The following is a 27017-nucleotide window of genomic DNA, read 5'->3' as shown; positions in this document are numbered from 1 at the left end:
AAATTCCAGGGGAGCGTTACAGAGGCTCACCTCACGCCGCCATTTTTTTAGCGATTCGCCGAACCAATGGCTTTTAAGAAAACTTTTTCCCGTGCAGACTCACTTCAAGAATGAATGACAGTGGCTGTCAGGCACCATCGTTTGTACCACTGAGTCTTATTTTTCATCTGCTAATTTTACATGTAACAGTAAATTCTAATTTGATTTGCATATCTTTTTTTAAAATTTTCTTTTTATTTATTTTTTTAATTTATTGAGGTTACAATTGTTAGTGAAATTACATAGATTTCAGGTATACAATTCTGTATTACATCATCTATAAATCCCATTGTGTGTTCACCACCCAGAGTCAGTTCTCCTTCCATCACCATATATTTGATCCCCCTTACCCTCATCTCCCTCCCTCCACCCGCCCTTACCCTCTGGTAGCCACTAAACTATTGTCTGTGTCTATGAGTTCCTGTTTCTCATTTGTTTGTCTTATTCTTTTGTTGTTTTTGGTTTACATACCTCATATCAGTGAAATCATAGGGTTCTCTGCTTTTTCTGTCTGACTTATTTCACTTAGCATTATACTCTCAAGATCCATCCATGTTGTCACATATGCTCCTATATCATCTTTTCTTACTGCCGAATAGTATTCCATTGTGTATATATACCACAACTTCTTTATCCAACCATTTATCGAAGGACATTTTGGTTGTTTCCATGTCTTGGCCACCGTAAACAAAGCTGCAGTGAACATTGCAGCACATGTGTTTTTATGGACAAATGTTTTCAGATTTTTTGGGTAGATACCCAGGAGAGGGATTGCTGGGTCATATGGTAATTCTATTTGTAATTTTTTGAGGAACCTCCACACTGCCTTCCATAACGTCTGCACCAGTCTACATTCCCACCAACAGTGTATGAGGGTTCCTTTTTCTCCACAGCCTCTCCAACACTTGTTACTTCTCCCTTCCCTCCTCCCTCGCTCGCGTGAGTCACCCTAGGTGAATTCAGTAGTGGGCCTCTTCTTCTTGCCTGTCTGCTGTGCAGGGAGTCTTTTGTGGAGTTATAGTTGTTCGATTAGTTGTAAATTCTAGGGGAGCTTTACAGAGGCTTACCTCACGCCGCCGTTTTGATGACGTCTCCGATTTGCATATCTTTGATAACTAGTTATGACGAACTTTCTATGTATAATGTATATAGGCTTCTTTTATGAACTGGCTCTTGTTATTTGCATATGTTATGAATTTTATTAACATTTGCCTCATTTTTAAAAATATTAACAGTTGTTCTTTTAAAAAATGACTTGGGATTGTGTCTGTTTATAATGCATTGTACTTGTACTTGTAATGTACTTGTAAATGTAATGTAATGTACAAATGTAAGTTACAAGTACATGTAAGTTAGTTGTAGGTTATGAAGGGTTCAGGCTAGTGATTATGAAGGGTTCTGGCTAGTGATTCAGGGTCAGGTTGTGAAGTTACAAGTAAATGTAAGTTAGTTGTAGGTTATGAAGGGTTCAGGCTAGTGATTCTTTCCAAAGCATTCAATACTTTTCATTCAGGCAACCATTCTCTTTCCTTTTGTACTCATAATTTCATTGGTTTAGATGGTTTAGATGGTTAGATGATGTTCAAGGAAATTATGCAATGTTCAGAACAAGTTTGGGAACAAATACAACTACTTTGGGGGCATGTATGATTCACCTAGCAGGACCAGACATACCTTGGTGTACTAGAGGGGCTTTTAAGCTGTAAATACCATCCATTGTACCTGAGCCCCGTCAGTGTATTTTACAGAAAAATGAAGAGTGAGTGCTGATCCAGTCAGCCAGCCTTTTGAGTGGAGATGGGCTAAGAGGGTCTCCTGTGTTTCAGATGTGAATAGGAATTTGACCACCGGTTTCTCTTCTTTTCATCTTTTAACTGTCTGGTTCACCCCTATGTGTTAAGAAGGTGATTAATTCACCCTGCCTTTCATTTTCCTATCAGTTTTTTGATGTCCTCTTCCAGCAAGATTTCTTGCAATTTTTGACAGTCATTATTAGTAAAGTCTAATAATGACATGCGGCAAACTTATGAAGCTCTGTTGCATGAATAAGTAAGCAAATGAATAAATGGATGAGCTGCCAGATATGTTAATCATAAAAATCACAACAATCACTTTCCAAAGACTGATGTTCAGGCTATAACAAGGGCAAAAAAAATTATTCTTCTAGAAGATGTGTTTCTCAGAGACCCCAGGACAGTCTATGGAAACAGGACAGGGAATTTCCTTCAGAAAGGGCTATGAAACAACAGCTCTGTCCCCATGGCATTTGGTGATTGAAAGAGGGAGATGGTGGTCCATATTTTGGGTGGTAAAGTTAGTAGGTTCATGTACTTTTGAAATGGAAATGACTTCGTAAACCAGGGACATATTTTTTTTTAAAGGCAAAGCAAATACTTTCCAAGCACAAAATGTCACCAGTTATTTATCAAACGCACCCAGCGCACCAACAATCAGGTGGAAAAGGCTCCTCCCTGCGTAAGTGTGGGTGCTAGGGATGCAGTCATACATGACACTAGACCTTCCAAAATGGTTTACTCCATGAAAATTAATTTTTAGCACATATCAGGGAAGGTGTCACATACACACTGAAGAAAAATGTTTAAGGGAATTTGCTGTAAATGGTTATGTCACAAAGTCTAAGTATTAAAACAGTAAGTTTCCAAGCATAGAAATCACAACAGCAGGTGATATTTGCTTATTGAAGCACACTTCATTGGCTGGCCTCTGAAAATCTGGCTTCCCCTACGCGTATCTCTTCTCTCTAGGTTCCTAGTAATGCCCAAAGCCCAAATGATCTCACTTATACATGGAGGAAGGCATCAGAGATCAACTGAAGATCATAGAGATAGCAGGCTCATTGGCTCACTTCAGTTCATATGATAGGAAAAGTTTGAATAATGAGGAGATGTCTCAGTTGGCAGAGAGCATAAGCTCTGTGCTCATGGCTGCATTTCTCTAACTTTAATGTGCACACGAATCACCTGGGATCTTATGAAAAGGTAGATGCTGAATCAGTAGCTCTGCGATGCTGCCGGACATCAGTACTTCTGAAAGCTCCCAGGCGGTGCTCATGCTGCTGGCCGGTGGACCATTCTTTGAGCAGCAAGACTCCAGGGAATGATCTCTGCTCATCTTCATGGAGCAGTAGTGCAGACTATGTATTCAGTGAGGTTGACCAGTGTATCTCTTGCTGAGATGGCTAAAATACCTGCAGAGGCTACAATCTTCTGAGAAGGGGAATGCTTGGGTATTAAAGCAAGACTAGCTGCTCTAACAGGCAAACCCTGACTCTTGGTGGCTTAATGCAATGAAGTTGATTTCCTTATCATGTAAAATTTAGTCAACAGCATTGTGGGGGCTTGGATCCATGCAATCATTCAAGGATTCAGGCTGCTGGAGACCCTGCCATCATCAACACGAACTTTCAAGTAGCCCTGGGTCTTCACAGTTAGTGGCAGATAAAGAGAAAGAGTCCAGGAGAGACACAACAGTTGACCTAGAACTGACACACCTCACTTCTGCTCCTTCCATTGGCAAGAACTAGTTCCAAACCTCCCCTAAATGTGAACAAAGTGGGAAGTGTATTCTTGGAAGCCATTTCCCAGGAGCGCCTCCACAGGGGGAGGGAAGTGGAGGCTGTCCCAACATCCTGTGCGAACACCATTCATTTATTGCATCTTCCATTGTAATACAGATGTTGCTTTTCACTATCTGAATATTTTCACCTCTAATGCCACTTGATCCTGGAAGAAGCTAGCCGCTCCAAATAGAATAAGTTAGTCCTAAAATGCCAGCAGTTAGGTGGTGAATACTTGACAGAGCAGATTTTAACCTAACATGGCACAGTGGGGCATAACCAGGTAAGCAGTCATAAATACCCTGCAGAGAAGTGAATAAATTAAACATGTTTATGGGACTCCACCCCCTGTTCAAACCTTACATGGTGGGAGAAACAGGCAAGGAGAAGCTTCATTCTTTCCCAGAGCCCCAGATCCATGGGGATATGATTCTACCACTCTTTTTCTCAATTTTGTTCTTTCACATTTAAAAAAAAAAATCCAACTTTGAGAATATTCTGTTTACATTAAAATTCTATGACTGGTGCTCTTTCTTCTGGGTGTGGTTTCATGTAGGTTTAGCAGTGGGAATCTTCTGGCAAGCAGTTTCTTGGCGAGGACTCACCCATCTGTAGATTGTCACCATGAAGCACAAGTCAAAGGCTTTCCTGGCAACAAAGTAATATAAGAACTAGAGAATTAGGTAAATTCATCTTATCCACTTAGCCCTGATTTTTGAAAATCATGAATCTTATAGATTGGATGGACTATTCTACCAAAGGAACATTAGGACATGAGCATGAATTACTTCTGGGTCCCCTTTGGGGTCCCAGGGTGGTACAGGGGTTGAAATCAGGGTGCACAGAGGTGTGGAGCAAAGGGTCATGTCTGCCCTGCTACGGGTTCATCTTTCTATCTAATAAAGAGAGTGGGTGTGTCCCTGAGCTGAGGACAGAAAGCAGTGGGTGGGTAGGACAGCAAATTCACTCAATTTTCACGGGAGCTGGAGAGGCAGGACCCGGCCAGGGGGTCAGCTGGTGGGCGGACACAGCCCTCTGAGGCCCAGACATGAGCCTTCTCCTGGCACACAAATTCGGAAAGACCCCAAGTTATACTTTAGAAGACAATTTAGTTAAAATGATTATATGAGTAATAAATGGTCTCCTTTTGAATATCGCGTCTCGTAATTTTGCTGCAAAGTACAGTTTCTATAAAAACCAATAGGAGTGTAAAACTAGCAGTCTTCTTCAGATGAAAGTGTGGCTAGAGATCATGTGCCACCTAACAATGAAGAAGGATTTGTTAAAGTTTCATTTTCTGAGTGGCATGAAGCAAGGTCAGAATACTCAAAATTTTTATAAGGAGTCAAAATAATACTGCCTAAGTTTGTGTTCGTTAGGAGCAGGCACTTAGACAAGAAATCAAAGGGGTTTTTTGGAGAGCACTCCCAGGAAAACACATTGTTGAGGAGTGGGGGAGGGGAGGAAAGAACGCCAGACAAAGCTGCAATGTCCTTGGAAGACCCATGGAGAGCAGCATCCACTCAGTCTCACAGGGAGCTCTGGACAGCGAGGGTCACGCCTCAGAGTTGTCCTGATCAGGGCATCAGAAAGCTCCACTGTTAGTCCTCTCACACGGTCAGTCATTGGCTAAGAGTGGGCACCTCAGGACGGCCCTCCAAGCAGGGGCTATACAAGGTATCTAGGGAGTCGCATTGAGGGGATAAAGAAGAAACACTCACAGTATCTCCTATAGATGGCATCTGAAGGTAAGGTAAGATCATGACTCAGTGCCCTCAATGAAGTCTGAGGGCTAGCTTATGATGGTGTATTCATTCATGCGTTCATTCATGATGGCTCTGTCTTCCTCCTACCTTCTCTACTTTCTATCACTTTTATTCCCTCAGAGCCCAAGTTACAGGACAAACAGAAGTGCCACCTTTAACACTTATCCCGGAGATTGTCATCACAGATTCAGAAGCCACAATGTCATTGGCTCTATCCACCCAGATCACTAGAAAAGGATGAGGAAAGCACGTGGGGGCATCAGGGAGGAAAACAGCAGCCAGAGACGTCTGGCTGAGACATCCAACAAGATTAGGAAGGGCAGGGTTCTGCCACCTTCTAGCCCCTCCACCACCTCACCCGCCATTCCTGGGCAGCTGCCCACCCACCATATTTTTTGTCTCAGGTCCCACTCACAATATTGTTCTCTCCAGCAGTGGTTTCCAAGCCAGGGATGAAGAGGAGGAAGGCAGCCAAGACGTGGAGGTGGGCAGTGGCTGGCCACCAGAAAACCCGCAGGACCTAAACGACCTGCTGGGAGGCAATGGCCACTCTAGCTGGCTTGGCATTTGGTGCTCAAACTTTATAAAGAACAATTTTAATAGATATATTTTTGTATAAGCTGCACTTAGCCTGGTGGGCTGGAAACGCAGTGTTCTGTTTAGCTTTGTTTTTAGCTCTAGCTTGTGCTCCATGGATATGCTTTGTAAGGTGTCTGTTTCTACTTGAAGGAAAAAGGAAAGAGGAACTGCTGGCTCATCTTGTGAACATTTACCGAGCCAGCCGTCTATTAATGATGTGAGCAGTTGTCTGTGTTTGTTACATTTTAACAAAATGCTGAAAAATAAACAGAGTCACATTTTACCTTCAGAGTATCACCAACATTCATGAAAGTCTTGTTTGTTTGTTTTTTTCCCTGCCTTGCTCTTGAGTCAACAACAGCGCAAGTGGCCACACCCTTGTTCAGATGGAGGCTCCTGGGCTGCAGCCGCCATGGCACCAGATGAATCCAGAGAAAGGGCTTGCCCGGGTCCTAGCTGCCACTACCTGGGTAAACCCTGCTGAGCATATCCTAGGTCACAGAGAAGGGGGTAGAACTCAGACAGATGAAAAGAAAATACTGTCAGTTTTCCAAGAATATGAGTGTCGGATCTCACGAGAGTGGATTTGAAAACAAAGCAGCACTCACTCCATTGTTCATGGAACATTTCCAGCTCCCTGGCTATATTTTACAGTCTATAAGCACAATTAACTGAACCCTATTATTCTGTTTGCTTGCATGGCCTACATATTCTAAAACAGAATTCTGAAGGAAGGTTCTAGTGCTGAACAAGCGACATGAGCAATTGCTTCATCTTTCTAAGCCCTGGCCACTGTGTGTCAAACTCGCCCCAATTCTCCCCATCCAAACTCAGATGATACTCAGGAGATGGGGTTCTGACCTCTTCTCACCCCTAAATAGTGCATGACCTTGAGTAACTCCTTTCCATTTAAAATTCTCTCTTGTGTGTGAGCCTTTTGAAGAAGAGATGCTAAAGAAAAACCGAAAACCAGGTGGAAAAACATTTTCAATGTTTTCTTCAATGGGGAGAGTACCAGCTATTTACCAGCACAAGCACATTTCTAGAAGCTGTCTCCCCTGTCCTTTCTGGGGATGTGTGCAGGGGTTTAAAATAAGTGAAATCCGCATTCTTTCCTTTCCCCCGGACATACTTGTTCCCTCTCTTAATGACTGATAACTGCTAATAGGGGTCTTCCACCCATTCGTACTGCTGTCACTACTTTCGTCTCCAAAGGGAATATTACGTGCAATGGAGAGCCTTCCAAGGATGCTTCTGTAGCCGTGCAGCACGACTTGAACAGACATTTATTAAGAGCTCCCAGGAAGCTTGCAATGTAACCTGAAACTGTGATTAAAACACACCAATCAAAGGCCCAATAGGATACAAGCTTTAAATTTAAAACATTTCAAAAACATATTTTTTCTGGTGATAGAAATAGCATATTCAATTTAGAAAGGCATAAATGTGAGAAGAAGTAAATGAACACCACTCATAATCTCAATACCTGGCAGTGATGACTAGGAGCACTGTGTACATACAATACACACACACACATATTTCTATTGAATGTACTTTCAGATTTTCTCCTTTTCAGGTGATGTTATATTGTAGCATCTCATATCATCACACAGTCTTTTAAAATTTATGTATTATTTAACAATTTACAAAAAGACTGGGAAAACACCTATTTAGCCATCTCCCAGCCAAAGAATAAAATATTCTAGTACAGCTGAATATGCCTGTGTCTACCCTCCCAATTCTCATTCATTTTCCGCCACTAAGAGGCAATTTTCAGATTTCAGTGATTACTATTCTATACGTTTCTTTGTACCTTTCCCTCATTGACAGATTTATCAATTCTTAAGAAAGATATATAATTTTTCATGTTTTTAAACTGCAATAAATGGTGTCTTATTTTTATATATTTTTCCTCATTTTGCTGAATCCCCATATTCCTCCACCCCCATTATTTTGGGGAGATAATATTTTGTTTAGGAGATTCATCATTGTGGCCTTGTGTCACTCTAGGCCATTCATCCCCTGTTACCTGATGTACAGTGTAAGAAACTGCTGCAATGTATCCACCTTCCCACTAACAGACTGTTTGTTGTTTCCAGTGTTTCTTCTGTTATAAACATTGTTGCTATTAACATTCTTGGCCCCATGTCTTCCCTTTCACATAGGTGAGAGTGTCCTGAGGGAATATACCTGGCATGGAATTGTTGGGCATGTGCTTATTCCAGCTACCTGGATATCGCCGCATTCATCTCCAAAGTGGTTGTAACAGCTTTATTCCCACTAGTAACTGCACACAATTCATATTACTTCATGTCCTTATTCATATAAAAGTCTGTCAGTCTTTCAGATTTTTCCTAGGATGTAATGGTTTCAATTAACCTTGACCATTGTTCAAAAACACAATTTTTAGTAAATACATAATAATACTCCATCCTGAGAGACCGCAATTTGCTCACTTTTCCTTTATGTATTGGACATACAGTGTGTTCCCAAATTTTCATTATATAAACAATGCTTCATTGAAAATCCTTGTTACATTTTTCTTTAGCCAAATCGCTGATGGCTATTCCTTCAGGATAAATTTATGAAGACATACATTACTCAAAGTGCCTACACATGTTGCCAAATTCCTCTCAGGAAAATGTACCCATTACTCACCACCCTCACCACCTAGCAACTGCTGAGTGTGCCGATTGCCTGTACTTTCCATAAACACTGGCTCAATATTACTTAATAAACAGCCTTATCAATTTAATGGGTGAACAACTGTAACTTGTTTAAATTTGCATGTTACTTCCTTATTGGGGTGTTTGGTCTTGTTTTTTTTTTATGTTTATTGATTATTTCAATTTCATTTTGGAAATTATCAAACATTTTTGTTACCTGTTTTTATATTGCGTGTCTACAGAATGAGAGAGCTTGAACTTTGAAAATGTAATTTAAGACAAATTTTCTAACAATACAATTGCACGAAAATTTCCCCTAAGCAAATGAGCTACTTTGTATAAATGTGCATGCTCAGATTGGAGCATTAATAATTAAGTCACCTGATACCATTAGGAGATAATTACATGGACTCAGAACCTTTGGAATCTTTGGTTTTGATTTTAGGTTGAACAAAGTCATTTGATAATGTGTCTTAATAATTATAAGCCCAAATTAATATATTTAATATGGAAGACAAATGAAATATATAAAAAATATTTTCTATAAATCCAGAGTACACATTTAGTTGAGGGAAATCTCACTTCCAATGTACTCACAACCTCATAGCAAACTTCATCCTTCAATGTGGGTATAGACGAGGACATAATTCAGGGCTGAGATCGGTTTCGACTAGGACACAGAGCCATAGAAAGCAGCTCACTCTCACTAGGAGGAAATTCATAAAACAAGCTGGTAATGAAGCTCATTTGCAAGGGAAATGCAGCATTTGGGCGAGCTGAGCTGATTGCTTTCCTTAAATGGAAAAAAGATTGTCATCTTTTAAACCTGATAGGAAGGCTCTTAATATCTCTCTCAGGAAGACTATGCCTGTCTCTCCAATCGTTCCTTCTCCTCCCACTGCTGGGGTAAGAAGGCTTAGGGTGTCGACATGGCACCTAACTAAGTGGCAACAAATTCATATATGTGCAAGAACTGTGAGGAAAATAGCTAGTTTGAAGTGAAATCAATAACCATAATCTGAGAGAGAGAAATGTAGTGTAGACATTAAAAGTCTGAAGACCAAGAATGTAAGAGTACATACGGTGTAATCTCATTATTTACAGTACTGATATTCTATAAAGTCACTGTGAACACTGAATTAGTGAATATTGAACCATTGCTCCTAGGAGAAATATAGGAGTAGGTTCCTGCAAGCTTCTGATCGACTGATCAACACAGAACCTGGTTTGATGCGTGTTTCCGTTTAATACATTGTTGACTCATTAACTTTGAACTCACAGCCAACAGCACTAATATTCATGCCTGAACAAGCTCATCTAACACACACATTCTCTCCACAAGGCACATCACAACCTTTTTGTGCTTAGAACACTAGACAGCACTTAAGCATTACTCACGGCGGCCATTTTGAACATGAAACCACCAACACAAAGCACAAAAATGCAAAAAATTAGTGGTAGTAAGGTGACTGGGAAAAGGGTTAACATAAGAAGGCAGAGCAGCACCTTGTTTTACCTCAGCTGGAAACATGTGTGTGGGGCAACTCAAAATATTTCTCCCTCTGCACCTGTCTGTGAATGATCACAAAAGCACTGAGAACATTGATTTGAGAGATGCAAATAAATTATAGTGAGTAAGTGAACTCACAAATATGGAATCCACAAATAATGAGGATCGACTGTAATTTAAATGTGCTGATGGGCCGTTGTCCTTTTCTAGGCACTAGAGGTGAAGCTATGCCCATTGTGGCAGGCATTTGTTGTGTCAGCCTCCATTCCTTTCTTTTCTGATAACATCACTTCATTTCTCTTGAGAAACTTCTCTTCCTTCACAGTAAGCACTCTTGATGGTGTTTCAATCAATGATCCTGTTCTCTTATGACCAAAGGGTGGACCTGTCACCCAAACCAGACCAGTAGGAACTTCCTCCCAGGAAATGTGAGTCTTGAACTGAGTGGCATGGCAAAGAAAATGTTTGAAGCTGATTCCTGCAGGTAGTGGTACCTACAAGAGATCTTCCTTTGGTTCCTGCACTCTGGATCCCCATGTCTTCTCTGGGTCATGTCCTTTAAGCTTCTTTCCAGATTATCAGCCACTTTCCATTTTTCCATTATATTCCTTTTTTCCTTGAGTTAGCCAGAGTAAGTTTCTGTTGATTTTGACCAAAGAATCTTCATTAATACACTTCCTAAAAATAGGGGGAGGGAAGCAGGGGTGTACTTGTTCCATTTTAGCTTCTTCTTCCCAACTACAGCACTTTTTATTTTTTTTGCACTTTCTGTTCAAGGATTGGTATAGAACTAATTGAAAGAAGTAGGGTCCCATTATCCTCACATTTTAGGGCCAGAGAATGTGGCCTTCAAATGAAATTGTGGATATTTCCATACATTTTTAATGCCTATACTTGCATTTTTAAAAATTAAAATATACACACTGATGGAAAAGGACACATTAATATGCAAATCAGACTGGTCATCTACAGCTTCCTTTGTTGACAGTTAAACCTCAATGGCCTTAGAGAGCCCGACCTCAGATTTCTATCAATTTTAGAAAAAGCACTACACAGCAGCTGGTGGAGAACAGAAAAGTCTGGAAAGGCCACTATCCTCTTCTTTCCTAAAGTCCCAACTCCACTGAATAAAGTAAGGCCTCTATTATTACTTCTCATTCAACAGAATGACAAAACTCAATATATACACAGTTTTTTTTAGTTAAATAATTGACCTTATTATTGCAGTTGAAATGGAAAGTTGGGTTACTATTATAACATACAAGGTATTTTTACTTGAAAAGTGCTTATAAAATTAACCCACCTACTTTAAAGACAGCTATTCCTAAAATCCTACTGAGTCTATCTATTCAACCATTCAATAAATATCTAACAAGCAGCTGCGGTATTTTAGGCACTGAGCTAAACATTAGGGACACAGCGATTCATTCTGTCATTCAGATATTGGCTGTGTGCTTCAGGAAACCCAAGATTCTGTCTCTGGGATTTCTCATTCTGGTAGAAGAGGTTTAGATATAAACAAATGACACTAAATACACTCTGCTTTTATTTATTTTGTAGACTACTCAAAGTGTGCCTGACCTAGCAGCATCATGTCACCTGAGTGCTTATTAGAAATTCAGAAAAAGATGAAGGAAAACAGGGTGGTTCAGAGGCGAGGCTTGAGGGATGGGAGTCATACTGTGTAAGTCAGGCTACGAGTTAGGCCTTAAGCAGTGAAAAGCTTGGCTTTTCAGCAAGAACCTTGGCAGCTACACCAACAAAGTCTGTAGTGGGGGAATAAAGGTGATAGGAAAGCTACAAAGGACACGAAGACCAACTCCATTGATCCTAGGTCCCTCCACGTGCCTTCCTGTTTCGTTTCTGTCACTCTGTAGAGACTTTACTTACCAGATTTGATCCTCTTTGGATTCATTAAGACCATTGTTGTCAATAAATATCTTTTCATAACCTACCATCCTAGCTGTGGTATCAGGCCCTGAAGGGGGCTCGAAAATGAACAGCTTCTGGATTATTTGTCCTTCCAGATGTCTCCAGTCAGATTGGGAAGGTCAAAGCACTAAGTGTGTACTCACGAAAGATGACTGTGACACAAGAGCATACATGCCTACTGTCAAGTAAAAGGCAGGGTCGGTAAATGCTATGGGAACAGGGAGGTGTCCCTTTGGCTACTGTTGTTGGGAAGAAATTTTAGAGAAAGTAGGGTTGGCAGTGTGTCTTGAATGGCCTGTCTATCCCTGTCAGTATAAGAAAGTGCTCAGGCTGATTCTTAACTATCGATTCAGGGGTAATTCTAAGAGTGTGGAATCATTCATGAGGCGCATTATGGACTAAGGAATTCTACATTCAGGGGCAGAGAAGCCACATTACTTAATTTTTCTAAATGACATTGAAACCCAGCCCAAATCTCATTTGCCAGAATGCAGAGAAATTTCAATTAGTTACAAATGAGGCTCCCTCACCGCCACTCGGAATCAGGCCCTGGAACTTTTGAGAAGGTTCCCTGTTCCCTAGTCCACATTGACCCCTATTGACATTTTCATTGACGAAGTTCTGGAATCCCTTGAAGGGAGTCTATACTGCTTTACATGCCAAATGTGGGATTAGAACTCTTTGGGATTGGGTTGAGGGTCCCAGGCCTGGAGTTCCTTTCCACCTGGAGGGGTGGGCCACCAGTGTTTCCAATCTGAGGCCTCATCTCTCTGAGATACTCAGGTGGAGCTTCAGCTTCTGGGGGAGCTCTACATGATATTCCCTCCACTTGCCTTTCAAACCAGGGTTGAGCTTCATGGTAAACAGAATAAGACACTCCCCTCCCCCAAAGATGTCTGTGTACCAATCCCTAGAACCTGTGAATATGTTGCCTTATAGAGCAGAGAATTGGCAGATGTGATTAAGGGTTTTGAGGTGGGGAGTTTATCTTGGATTATGTGGGTGGGCCAATATAATCACAAAAGTCCTTACAAGTGAAGGAGGAAGATAGGAGAGTCAGAGAAATTCAAAGATGTCACACTGCTGGGTTTGAAGACAGCAGAAGGGGCACCATGTCAAGGATAGCAGGCTGCCTCTTAAAGCTGGCAAAGTCAAGGCTAGAGCCCTCAGGAGGAGCATGGCTCTACCGACACCTTAATTTTCACCCAGAGGACTCTGACCTCCAGAACTGGAAGATAATAAACCTGTATTATTTCAAGTCAATAAATTTATGTTAGTTTGCTATAGCAGTAATCGACCTCCTTTTCTGAGGAGAGGAAGAGTGGAGGAGTGAGGGGATCAAACCTACCAGTATGGTTTCTCACTATGTTGCTAAAATATTAATCATACTCTCATTTAATCATCATCAAAAAAAACCCCAAACAAACAAACAACAACAAAAAACAGAGCTGGCTGCCTCAGGAAGGAGGCCTGTTCCTGTCACTGAAGAAGATCATAGCCACTTGTCAGCAAAGTTCTGGAAGGGATTCCTGCTCTTATGTGTGGGGGCGGTGGGGGAGGGGACAAGATTAGTCTATAGTGTACTCTTCAGTGCTTTCCATACCTGAGTTTCCATTATTTTGAATAAAGAAGAAAGATGCCTTTGTTCTTTATGGTCAAATAAGAAATTCCTTGTTTTAAGCCCTGGAACTTTTTTGTTTTTGCATTTGGAGATGGTAATGTCAGCTGCCAAGATGGTTTGTAATCCTTTATTTGAATAACATTCAAATAGCAAAGGGAGGTTCCTTACACCACACAGGGTATGTTATGTGACTAGGGCTCATTTTGCATTTTCTACAAAAGGGATTTTTCAGCGTTCCAGAGCAAGCTGACCTGCCCCTTCAGATCTAAGGAACCCCATGATTCTTTTGACCTCTGCTCAGTGGCATCCAGTCCCCAGCCCAGGAGTGAGACCAGGGAATATTTGGGACTCATGAATCACAGAACACTCTCTGAAAAGAGCCGATCTCAGGACCATGTAGACTGGGAGTTGAGTTGAGACAGAACTGGGAAATAAGTTATGTGTGTGCTGGGGGTCTCATGAGATTCTGTTCTCTCATCTGTAACTGGGAATGACAAGACCTGGGGACATAGGGTTGTTGAAACGACAAAATGAGTAGAAAACACAGCACCTGGAAGATTCAAGACCTTAAATAAATGAGTCTCCTGGACCCTCTGTGACAATATTTTAGCACTTCCTTCATGTTCCCCGTGTGTCCGCCTCCTTCTCCCTGGCCCTCAAATTAAGATAGTATATTTGGTTTGAATTTTTTGTCTCCAAGGAACTTGAACATTAAATGTGCTGCCCAGAGAGGTCAGTCCTTCACTGAAAGGAAAGGAGTTCACATGGCACAGAGTCGCAGGGGGGAGAGGACACTGGGTCTGGGAGCTGTGGCCCAGTAGGAAGGACATTACTGGACAGGATTCTGCTTCCTGCCAGGTGGTTCACTCGGCACCACACAGAGAGGGTGCATAACTTTGGGCTTCAGTCTTGCAGCGACTGTCCCTCAGGCACAAGGGCCTGAGTGAGGAGAGGCCTGGCACCATCCACCATGCCCTCAGGAAGACAAGGACACACTCCACTGATGGCAGCCTGCTGTCACCGTCTTCTGGGAACACACAGCACATGGCAACAACACAAAAACTAATAACATAAAAATGGAATTTCATTTCCTCTTATTCTGCATAGATGCTTCTAAGGGAACAGTTGTTTTCACTACCTTTCTCTGGGCACGATAGCCCCATCTGCCAGTCTTACATCGTGGTAGGCCTTCTCTTTCAATTCAAGCATGCTCAAAACAGTCTTTCCCTAGCTCGGGGGGGCTCCTGTCACCGCTCTCCACCTTGGTTTTCCCAAACGAGGCTGTGAGGCTGGAGTCACAATTTGTTTTAGGCTCCACCGCTTTTTTGACCTCTGATGTTTAGAATGTACCTAAAGATTGAGTCCCCTCTGAGCAGTGTTCCTGAGCTAATGACTTTTCCTGACTCTCATGAGTTAATAAGATTCATGGAAGATTGCCCAAACTCAGAAAAATGTCACTTCCCCCATTCACAGGAATGTATGGACAAGAATCACCACATTTTTATCACACTTGGTGACTGCCCTTTTCTTCCGTTAATCAGCCCCCACTCAGGACCAGGGTGGGCCACCAGTACCAAATCCATCTGCCCACATTTTCATGATATCAGGCAGGACTACCTCTAGCCCCCAAAGAGATCTATGTCCTAATTCCCAAACCTGTGAATTTGTACCTTCCACAGCATAAAGGACTTTGCAGGTGTCATTAAGTTAAAGACACTGAAATGGAGAAACTATCCTGCTTGAGCTCAATGTGATCACAAGAGCCCTGATAAGGGCAAGAATGTGGCAAGAAGTCAGAGTCTGAGAGATGTCAGAAGGGAGGGACACAAGCAGAGAGACGTAGCACTAGAAGGCTTCTGCTACATGCTATTGGCTTTGGAGGAAGGGGCCATGAGGTAAGGATTACAGGTGGTTTCTGGGAGCTGGAAAAGGCAAGGAATGGATTCTCCCATAGATCCAAGGAACCACCAACACCCTGCTCTTAGCTGGGTGAGACCCATGTCAAAACCTCCCACCTATAGAACTGTAAGATGATAAATTTTTATTGTTTAAAATCACTAAGTGTGTGGTAATTTGTTATAACAGCAATGAGAAACCAATACTCTCCTCCAAAGTGAAATTAATAAAACCTATTCAATAAGATTTTTTGTTTCCAAATAGCTGTGGTCCCAGACAATTTCAGTTCTTAATAGCCAAGCCGAAGAAATACAAGTGGAGCATATCTATTCCAAGGTTATCTTTTTAAGGAAGATATCAACATAAAGATGTGGTGGGGAACATGCTCCAGGCTCCGTGTTAATTAGATTCTACACGGGTTCTAGAAGTTGGGTCTGTGAGTTCTATCAGACTGTCCCTCCAGGAAAGGTGGACTCAGAGCCTTCTTCCTTGTGTGTTTTGTCCCATGGCATCAATTACATGTGTTCTATTCTAGCTGTAAACCCCCGACACACACACACACACACACAGAGCAAAAATAAAGGAAGAAAAAATATTTGTTTCATTTTCTCCTCAATTTAAATCACTTTTCTAAACAGAAAAATACCTACGTTATCTTAGAGTTTCAATCTAAATCTGTTAACAATAATTTTTGAACTACACATTCTATTGGCCTTGTAAATCAGAGATGCACAAGAGATAGTTTCCACCTGAAGCAGCTCAGCCAGATGGATTGAGATGAGGGAAGAGAGGATTATCTCAGTGCCATTAAAAGTGTGCTCAGAGAACAAAGTGATCTAACCTCCTTGGATGAGGGTTTTGTTCTCACCTTCCTGAAGCTCCATTTCTTTGGTCTTTATAAACAACCGTCTCTGGGACACTCATGATCTCTTCTTGACTACCATCTCTTCCCCCTCCCCTAACGGAGCCCAGATTTGGGCACGACCTCCACTGCTCATTCCGTACATTCCCTTGCAGCGGTTTCCTGTCCTCCAAGCCCACAGCCCTATACCCGCCTCTCTGCCCAGTCCCAGCCTCGCAGCTCTGGGCTAAGACAACAGCCTTGGACGTCTTGATGCCACATCAAACAGGTCTAACTCCAGCCTGTCCTCTTCTCACCCAAATAGCCATGGCTGCCTGCATCTTGCCTCTGTCAGCAGCTCTATCACTTTCTGAAATTTGAAAATCTAAGTTATATTTGACCCATTGCTTCTCACTTCAAGTTCTAAGTCCATTGCTTTGTTGCTAATTTTTATTATAGCTCTCCTGTCTTGAATGTTTGCCAGTTGAGCCAGACATTGTACTAGGCTATCATCACATATCACTTCTCCACACTCTAGGAGCAGGTGTTATTATCTCCTCTTTAGACAGGCAGAAACTGACACTGAGAGAAGTCAAGTTTACACGGCTGGTAAGTAGCAAGCCTGACAGTCAACCTGGGTCTGTCTGACTTGCCTTCTGTGTTAAGTATATTTTTAATTTATTATGTTTTGTGATGCTTTGACATCTCAGGGCCTTGTAGACCTGGGAAAGGACTGTCCCTCCTATCTATTTCCTAATGATAGTATGGGGACAGAGCCAGGAGTGCAGTTTCCAGGCTCTCAGCCTCACATAGAAAGGTGCTGGCTCAGGTAGTAAATGGCCATCAACTGTGATTGGATGGCCATCAGCTGTGGCTAGTTGGCCATCAGCTGTAACCAGTGAGACTTTGGCCACTAACATAACTGCCTAGGCTACGCTAGCAGAAAATGGGGGCTAGCAAGAAGATGGTGGCTCAGCTAGCAAGACAGGATTGCAGTTAGCAGGGCGGATTGCAGCTAGCAAGTGAGGTTGGTTGGTTGGCAGAGAGAAGTGGATGGTAGGTAGCAGATAGTGTAGCTCCTGCTTCATGTGTCTCCAACCCAGCTGCCAGCAAGAATATGGTGGTATGACTCCCGTCTATGGCTCCGTGGGTGTTCCTTTTTGGCCTCGCCATGTCCTGCGTTCTTATATGGGGAGCAGGAGCTGAGACCCGCATGCTACCCTGCATGACAGATAGCAAACAATTAGTCTCTGAACAGTCCTTTGGTATGCAAACTAACCAGGCCAGAGCCCATACTTCCAACCACTTCCTTCATCTAATTCTCATACATCAAGCTAATATCCCTTCTGCCCTAAAATGCCCCAAGGCCAGGTACCACCAAACTAGGGTTCACCTTTATAGCCCAGATCTCAGTGAAATTATTCAAGCTATCTAATCCTAAATTTACTCAGCATACCTACTCAGCTTCACCCATTTCTTGCCAGAAAAACCACAATAAGGGCTCTGGCCCACGCATTCACCTTGCATCATCTGCCTCCAGACTAAGCCTGGTATTTCCCGTGCAGCCCTATGAGGCATGGCATGCCCCCACCCTCTTGGGAAGGATGAGTAATACCCCTTATTTCAAGGTGGTGTTGTCTCAAGTCTATCATTTCACCACACCTGATTAAAACAAAATCCTCGGTACATTTTTGAAAGAACTTCCTGTTTTAGTCTGCTTCTTTCCATTTCCCTACTTCTAAAAACCATGTTCATTTCAAACCAAGGTCAGGACCTCCTCAAACTTGATCGAACATTAGAATCACCTGGCAAATCTTTAACAAAGCCATGACTCCTCACCTCCCCCCAGAGATTCTGAATTAATTGTTCTCAGGTGGGGTAGAGGCTCAAACTTGGGTGGGTATCAAAATCACTGGAGGGGCTTGTTATAACATAGATTTCCTGAACCCACCAGCAGAATTTCTGATTCAGTAGTTCTGAAGTAGGCCTGAGAATTTGCATCCTGACAAGGTGGTGTTAACCTGGTGCTAGGGCATTCACGGTTTTAAAAGATCACCAGGTGATCTGTTAAATGGGCAGTCAAGGCTGAGAACCACTGAGCTGGACGTAAGTCAAATGGAGAATATTGTGAACTTGAATCCTGAGTGAATTACTTTTTTTAAAAGCGGATCTATAAAGATTGATCCCTACAAAGAACCATCGGCTTCTGGAAGTCAGTGGCGTCCTCTGATACACAATAAATGGTATCTTCTCAGCCTCCGCATTTTGGTTGCATGACCTTGAGCACAAATACAAGGCCTTCCTAGTCCATACCAGGGGTTTGGATGGCTCTTATGTCTGCCATCCAAGGTGAGCCCAGCTGAGGCGCATGACGATGGAGGAAGAACCATGATTACTTAAATGAGTGGGTGGCGGGGCCTGAGTGGGTGTGTGAGCAGCAGCGACATGGCATGGAGTTTGCAGGGTGAGGCCCTGGCACGGTCATGAGGAAAACACTGCCTTCTTTCAGCATTAGGTTTATTATATAAAGCCTGTAGTGTGGGAGGGTCACAGAGGGATCCTGATCCAGCATCTGAGAAATGTGTCTCAAACTGCCATTGGCTGTTTAATGAAACTTTAGTATTTGGTAAGACAATGGGAAAATTATAGGGATCCAATAGCTGGATGAGGAAGTGGGGAAGCACAGTGGTTAGAGCACTCCTGCCTGAATCCCAACCTCCTAAAACCCTGCCAGTAATTCAAGTAAGATCTGCTCCTCCGCCTCCTCACCCCCGCACCCCACCGCCCCATCCCCCAAGTGCCAGGAAGACATTGGTAAACATCTAGCAGAACAAACTGCTCTGGGACCTTCATAAAAAATGATTGTTGTAGCTAGTGCTATGGTTTCCCGAAGAAGCCCACATTTCAGTTGCCTCCAAACCATGAACACGTCCAAGGAACACCTTTGGCGCTTCCTAAAGAAACAAACTGAGGAAGCACCGGGAATGTCTCCTTGCACCAAAATGTCTTCTGCCAGAATGAAGTTTTTCCCTTCTGCCAGAATGAAGTTTTTCCCTGGGCTAGGGCACAGCCCACATTCCAGGACAAACACACCTTTCCTGGAGGGGTTCTATTTTCGCTTCATCAGATCACCTGGTCTAAATCTGCAGAAGCACTGCTGAAAGAACAGAATACAGGAAAATTTTCATAAGGTCAGGGGTGGGGCCAAGCAAAGAGGTAGAAGGTCAAAAAGTAAGCGGAAATTGGGAGCACAACTCGGCTATAGAGCTTGTGGCTGATGGGAAAGGGTTAAGCAGGCAGACCAAGGCAGTCTGGGGGAAGGGCCACTGAAGTGTTGGGTGGAGGTGCAAAAGCATATTAATGGCAGAAGGGCAGAATGTTCTCTCCCACACTTGGCCTCTGAGAGTGGAGTATCTTCCTACTGGAGAACATGGCATTGGGACCCTGCAGCAGGAAGGAGACCTCAGCTTCAATGTCTGCTGCTGCTATTTCCTAGCAAAGACCCACAGGCCCTGGGAGTCTCTTCTCTCCCTCCCACCCCCTCAAATAAGGAAATCACCTACCAGGCCCACCTACTGGGAGATTGTGAAAACTGAAAGAAATATGTAGTGTAAGTGCCCAGTGCAGGGAGAGGGGAGTCAGGAAGGAAAATGCAAGTATCAGCAGAATCTGAATTGTCACCATAATCAAGGGCCCTTCAGAAATTCCCCCTGACCATGAAAGGTAATGTTAACCTTGCTTCACCAAATCTTTATAGGTTTTTCAGAATAATGCTATGAAAAAGTCACGCATGCCATTGACCTGAAAAGCTGTTAACTACACCAAGGGAATGGATTTCTCAGCTCGCTAAGTGTCACGTGCGTCTCAGTTTCATCTTTTCTTGCACTGGTCTCTCTCCACCATTGCCCGGGAGGCAGATGGGTGCCCATTCAGTAGGATGCTCCCATTTTCCCACATTTTCTCCGAGATGAAATACAGACACACTGCTCTCAGCTCCCCAATTTCCTTGATTGAGTATTTGCCAAACCATCCAGATCATCTGTAAATTGGCTCACACTAAAATCACTCCTGTCTCCATTGAAACCTCCTCTGTAAAATGTCTTCCTTCCTGCACTATTTGCACCAGCTTCATTGTACAGCTCCCCAAAATCCGGGACTGGTCCCCTGAAGCATTTCTCCCTGAAATGATAAGATTGCCTTTCACTTGTTTTGAAGGACGCTCATGAATGTGAGCAAACCCCGAGAGCACAAGGTGAATTGTTTTAGGATGCTTCTGGTCTTAGCTTGAGCTTCTGACACCTCTGGTTTCAGAGAAGAAAGTGATGAAAGGGCCAATGAAATTACAGTCCCACTAACTCCATGCATATTGGTCAGTGAGGGGCTGAGAAACCGTAACTTGCACTTCCCGAAAGAGCACAAAACCCCTTGAGAGCTGACAAAGTCTCCAGTCCCTTAGTTTATGCTGTGGTTCTCAAACTCATGTCCCTGGATTCCTGGGGTTCCCACAGAGCTGTCTGAAGGGTCTCCCCAGAAGGTAAAGGAGACTACAGGTGTTGAGAGAACTGCTTTTACATGGCCTGGTTAAACTCTTATCTGACCAAAGGATACTAGGGGGAAGTGAAAAATGATTCCCTTCAAAAGTTAGTTTTCTCTACCTAGAGTGCTATTTCTTTTTAATTTTTTAAAAAATGTATTGGGGTGACAATTGTTAGTAAAATTACATAGATTTCAGGTGTACAATTCTGTATTACATCATCTATAAATCCCATTGTGTGTTCACCACCCAGAGTCAGTTCTCCTTCCATCACCATATATTTGATCCCCCTTACCCTCATCTCCCTCTCTCCCCCCGCCTTACCCTCTGGTAACCTCTAAAGTATTGTCTGTGTCTATGAGTTTTTGTTTCTCATTTGTTTATCTTGTTCTTTTGTTGCTTTTGGTTTATATACCACATATCAGTGAAATCATAGGGTTGTCTGCTTTTTCTGTCTGACTTATTTCACTTAGCATTATACTCTCAAGATCCATCCATGTTGTCACAAATGTTCCTATATCATCTTTTCTTACCGCCGAATAGTATTCCATTGTGTATATATACCACAACTTCTTTATCCATTCATCTATCGAAGGATATTTTGGTTGTTTCCATGTCTTGGCAACCGTAAAGGCGGCTGCAACGAACATTGGAGCACACGTGTCTTTATGGATAAATGTTTTCAAATTTTTTGGGTAGATACCTAGGAGAGGGATTGCTGGGTCATATGGTAATTCTATTCATAATTTTTTGAGGAACCTCCACACTGCTTTCCATAACGTCTGGGTATGAATGGGTGTGTGCATGTGGTTGCATGTGTGTATATATATGTGTGTGCATGTTTTTATCTGTGTATGTGTATATGTTCATGTGTGTATGTGTGTATGTGTGTGGGTGTACGTCTGTATTTACGTGTGTATGGGTGTGTGTGTGTGTGTGTGCATGTAGGTGTGTGTTTTCTTTTGGAATGGAAGCCTCATGAGGAACACACCAAATTGTTTTGGTTAATGTGTGAGGTGAGGGTCTGAGCAATTACTTAGAGAAATAAGAATTCTTAGTATATTCGCATCCTATATCAATAGAGCTGTTCCACTAGTTATCCATACTGTGTTTCATTTGAACAAAAGTCTCCTTGGCTAACAAATTTCAAGAACACTGTCCTGAAAAGAAGAAAACGCACAGCTAAAGATCTAGGGTTAAAAGTTATGTCCCATTTGTTTCTAAGTTGGAAGCTGAGCAACTTGGGGTAGAAGATAAGGCCAGTGGGGTAAGGTGGCCAGTTACACACAATGTGGATTTTAGTCTGGACGGGAGAAAGCTGTTGGGTGGAAAGCCTGGCCACATCCATCAGTTTTCTTCAAAGAATCAGTGTTGTTTTGTGACTAGAAGCTGTTGAAGGGCACGGTCCTTTTACAAACAAGGGGCCAGGCCCTGAGACAGTCTTTCCAGACAAGGTCAGAATAGAGTAGAAGACACTTTAAATGTTGTTTTTCCTCATTTTGTGAAAGAGTATTTTGTGGGTCCAAAGCAGACATGGCATAAGCAGAAAACGCCAGGCACCGCCCTGCAGCAACTGGTCGGCCTGCATCAGGAGAAAGACAGCAGCGCGGGACCAGCAGCAAAAAGTGCCGGCAGGAGACTGGTGACCTAGAATGGTAAGAAGGCAGAATTATGCCTTTTTAAAACCACATTTATTGCAGCTATTTAAGACACGAACATGGTATAAAGAATAACACCATACATACCTGTGTACAGGCTAATCAATTTTAAACATAAATCATTGGCAGCACGGTTATAAATTGTTCATAACTGTGACCCCCTTCTCCTCCATCTCCTTCCAGAAAACCTCCCATCTTGACTTTAGTGTTGGCCATACCAAGGCATCTCTTTACTTTTTTACTATGTATGTATGTGTCAATAATACTTTTATCCTGAAAGTGTGCTTTGAAAGGCCAGGAATTGAGAGAAGAATCTGAAGCTAGTGCATCACTGGCTTCCATCCCCTCAGATATAACCTGTACACTCTGTGTTGCAGTCGTCAGTTTAATGGCCAATGTAGGTTCCTTTCGGGCAGGATGTCTTATTCCTCCGTCGGTGCTGCAGTACGTATGTCGAAGATGCTCAGAAAATACCTGTAGAATTAATGAAAGAATGTATCAGAGAGAATAAAATGTTCTAAAGCCTGATGGGGTTTTCAAGGCCAGGTGGAGGGGTCTGTATTTTTCTCAAATGCAATATATGAGGATGATTAACAAGGGTAGTAATGTGTAGAATTAACAAAGAGCATGATAGACTGGCTAGGAAGCTCTCCAATTTAGTTGTACAAACAATTATTGAACGCCAGCTTTGGCCCAGACATGGTGGCGGGCTCCAGAACAAAGAACAAGATATAGACCCTATTCATAAAAAACAGCTCAGGTGAGGCAAGGGCACGGTTGTCATGGCCTGAAAAGTTCAACCTGGAAATCTTGCATGTTTGCTCTAAGAGGCCTTGCTCAGCAGTGGAACAACAGAGCTACCTGAAGTTTATATATTTGCAAATAATCATGAAAAATATAAACCCTGATTCATAACATCTCCGGGTTTAGATTATATGATTTAAGCCTGTGGTTTCCCTGATGGCCACTATTAGCACCTGGGAAGGTGGTGGGCCCATGTGACTGGCATCTACCATGTAGAAAGTCTAAGCATTACTCTGTTAGCTCATCCCATTGTTTTCCACAGATGCTCTACCTTGGGAAGAGAATTCAGAGAATCTGATCAGCTTAAGAATAGCTGTGCAAAGGCATCCTACAAAGCAAAGAATTGTGTGGTTCCTGCTTTCAAATGTCCCATGTATGGTATTTAAAAAGGGGGAAAGAGAAAAGATAACTGTTTGTGTAATTTTTACTCACACTTCTTCAACAACACACAATTGCCCAGTAAGCAAACCCACAAAGACAAGGCAGCAGTGTATCATCTTCCAGAACCTGATTTGGAGCTGTGTTCCTTTTAGACCCAGCTCTTGGGTTTAAAATCTGAAATCACTCATACGAATACCACCATATATTACAGTAAGCAGTTAAGCTGTTTGAGGATCTCCCTCTCCAGTGTTTGTGGGTCAGTGAGGGGGCCATTCTGTGCACATTCACAGAGGCGTCAAACCCTGACAAGCACAAGTTCCCATCCTTACGAATGACAGGTATACTTAGAGATTGAAAATTTACCACCAAATAAAACATTGTTTTCCAAAAAATTTTACATGTTTTTAAAACGCTAATGATGTATTAGCTTTACACTTGAATCCTTGCACATTTTATTACTGAAACATATGGAAATTTGTAAGTCAAACATGCAAGACTTTCTATTTCCTTTTGAAAGAACTACTTTCACATTCTGTGTTTCAAAAATATCACCTGAGTTAGAAATATGGGTATTCCCTTCATTGGTGCCATTTGGAAATATTTTTAAAGCTCTAAATGTTTACAAACAATAAATATTTTACAAAATATTTTAAGATGTATTAAATCTTGGAAAAGTTTCAACTTGTGCCATTGTTTTCATTGCACGTCTAATGCATCATTCAGTTGGATAGGAGTTTTCTGTAGTTTTTTGGACATATTATGTTCTTCCTGTTTCTGTGTAGCTTCCTTTGACTTAAGATTGTCCTACATTTTATTATATTGCTTCCTTGTCATCTCTGGAGATACTTTTTCTCATCTCTCCATTATCACCCTTTACCTCACATTTTCGTATTTCCCTTTTTATCTGATTCTCTTCTTGGGAAACAGAGTGATATGATAGAAGGAGCAAAACCAAACAGGTTCATTTATCCACAATGCTTTTCTCCGTCTCAGAGGGCTAGCACTGCTCCAACATGCCCTACAAGTCTACAAGCACAGAGGAAGGAGAAGAGGACCCAGGGCTCGGAGGGGTAGGGGCACGCACAGTACCAGGACGACTAAGGACACCAGTTGTAGTGAATCCTTTATTTCACTGACTCTTTGCACAGATAGTTAACATCTCAGCTCTAATTGACTATTCCAGGTGACTCGTGATGGGGCAGATTCCTTCTTACCTGGTGCCAGCTTCCTCTGAAATACGAGGAGCGCCTGCCTCACAGGTAGGAAGAGGAAGCAAATAATTGTTGATTATCCAACAGATTGTGCAGAATGCACCCTGAATGGAAGGCAAACAAATAAACAAAATCAACTAAATGCTCTCTGCAAATGAAAAGTCATCCTTCCAACATGTGGACAGAGGAGAGACAGGCTTGACTGGGAAGGGTTGCACCTCTCTCTGTGGAACTTGTTCCCCACCAACCTGACAAATACTTCCGGAGCTTTCCTCTCCAGGGCTGATTCACCCCTTCTGCAAAGGCTCCATTTATTTATGTTCATAAGTTCCTATTCTTGAAAGCTGAGTTGTTTCTTTCACAAAGTAAAAATGGAAACCTTTGGTTTGATACTCTGTGTCTTTCAGTCAGAGGACGGTTTCATGAGTTCACTTCCATGTTCTGTGGTGTTTGAAGCAGAACTGCTGTGTGCCAAAGGGTCTTGGGCCTCTGGAAGGCCCCTGGTGGCTCTCCCATTGCCCTTCTGTTCACATGGCTGTAGCAGAGGTCAGGTCAATGTCATTCACTCTCAAACTGAAGCCCTTATCATCCCCTATAAATTTAGTTTTTGTGTCTATTTGTCACGGAGACACTGATCTGCATGTTGGCCCCTAGGTTCCTCTGTTTCTCCCTTTCTTTCAAGTGGGTTACAGTAGAAAAACCCATCTTTCAGAAGTGCAACCATAGTGTATCAGTGTGTGGTTAGTCTAACCCTGTTTCAGGATTAGCTTGATAGTCACACAGCCCACCTCATACATCTGCTATTTCCCTCATTGTGTACAAAATCTAAACAGGTCATTACACAGGTTTAGCTATACATTGCTCCTAATTCATGATGAAAATGGGTGTGATTCTGAAGTTTCCAGAATCACATCACAGAAAAGGTTTCATGCATCAAATACCTCAGCATATCTGAAATTTAAAAGCCCAAATCGAAAGACCTTGAAACCCGGTTGAGATGTAGGCAGAATGACAGGCCTGGAAGAGTGGCAGCTGGTCACACAGAGGGAACAGAATCCTCCCGTTTCAGTATCTGGACAAATAAAAGCCCTCTTCTCTCAGAAAGTTAACACTAAGAGGAAGCTCTCATGAAGCCATAAATAAAATAAAAGAGGAGGGTAAGCTTTCCCAGAGGCAGAGGTCAAAGGTCAAGTGGTCAGTCAGCCAAACAGCATCCACTCACATAGAAATGTGGCTGCTTCCCAGACCTCTCCTCTCCCAAAGTTCACCCCTTGCATGTTTCCAACATCCTCTTTTCTGAGTAGTTTGGGGTTTCCAGTCACAAGCACTTGGAGAAGCAGTTGCCTGATAAGAGTTGGCTGTGGGGAATGCAGGGAGGGGCAAGTGGATAGGCTGGAGGCTTGGGAGGTAGGAGGTGATGACAGGAGCAGCATCTCCTCACTCCTTGGCAGCCCCGAGCCTGGGGAGACGGTGCACCCCAAAACAGATGGGGCTGGTTGGCAACCCCATCTCAGAGGGCTCGAGAATGTCTTGAGAAAAACATGGCGTTTGGTCTAATTCATGAAACCCACCCATTCCCAGCCTGCCTGTCTCAAGGCAGGGCTTCTTCAAGCATCCAAAAGCAGGGCTGGATTCCTGAATTTTGAGGAACAGCTCAGTTATGCGACTCTTCTGACAGGAGGTGGAAACCACTGCTGTGGGTGAGGAGAGATTTGTTAAGGGTACTCAGCCTGTTGAAAAACCTTTGTAAGACTAATATATTCCTGAGTTGAGAATTATGTGTGGATGTTCCCAATACGCTTTCAAGAAAGGAACTAACTAGAGAATGACTCAGAAAGACAGTGTCTCTGGGGTCTATGCTGACAGCGGTAAGTCAATAGTTTGAAGATAAAGAAGCTCGACCTGAGCTACTGGCCGCTATTCCCACCTTAATTGGATTAGCTTAGGAGGGCCTTACAACACTCGAGTTGCACAGACATGGGAATGGTTGATTTGCTAGAAG

Source organism: Rhinolophus hipposideros, assembly GCF_964194185.1.
Source record: "Rhinolophus hipposideros genome assembly, chromosome: 12".
NCBI classification, from domain to species: domain Eukaryota; kingdom Metazoa; phylum Chordata; class Mammalia; order Chiroptera; family Rhinolophidae; genus Rhinolophus; species Rhinolophus hipposideros.
Note: the sequence above shows the minus strand (reverse complement) of the source record.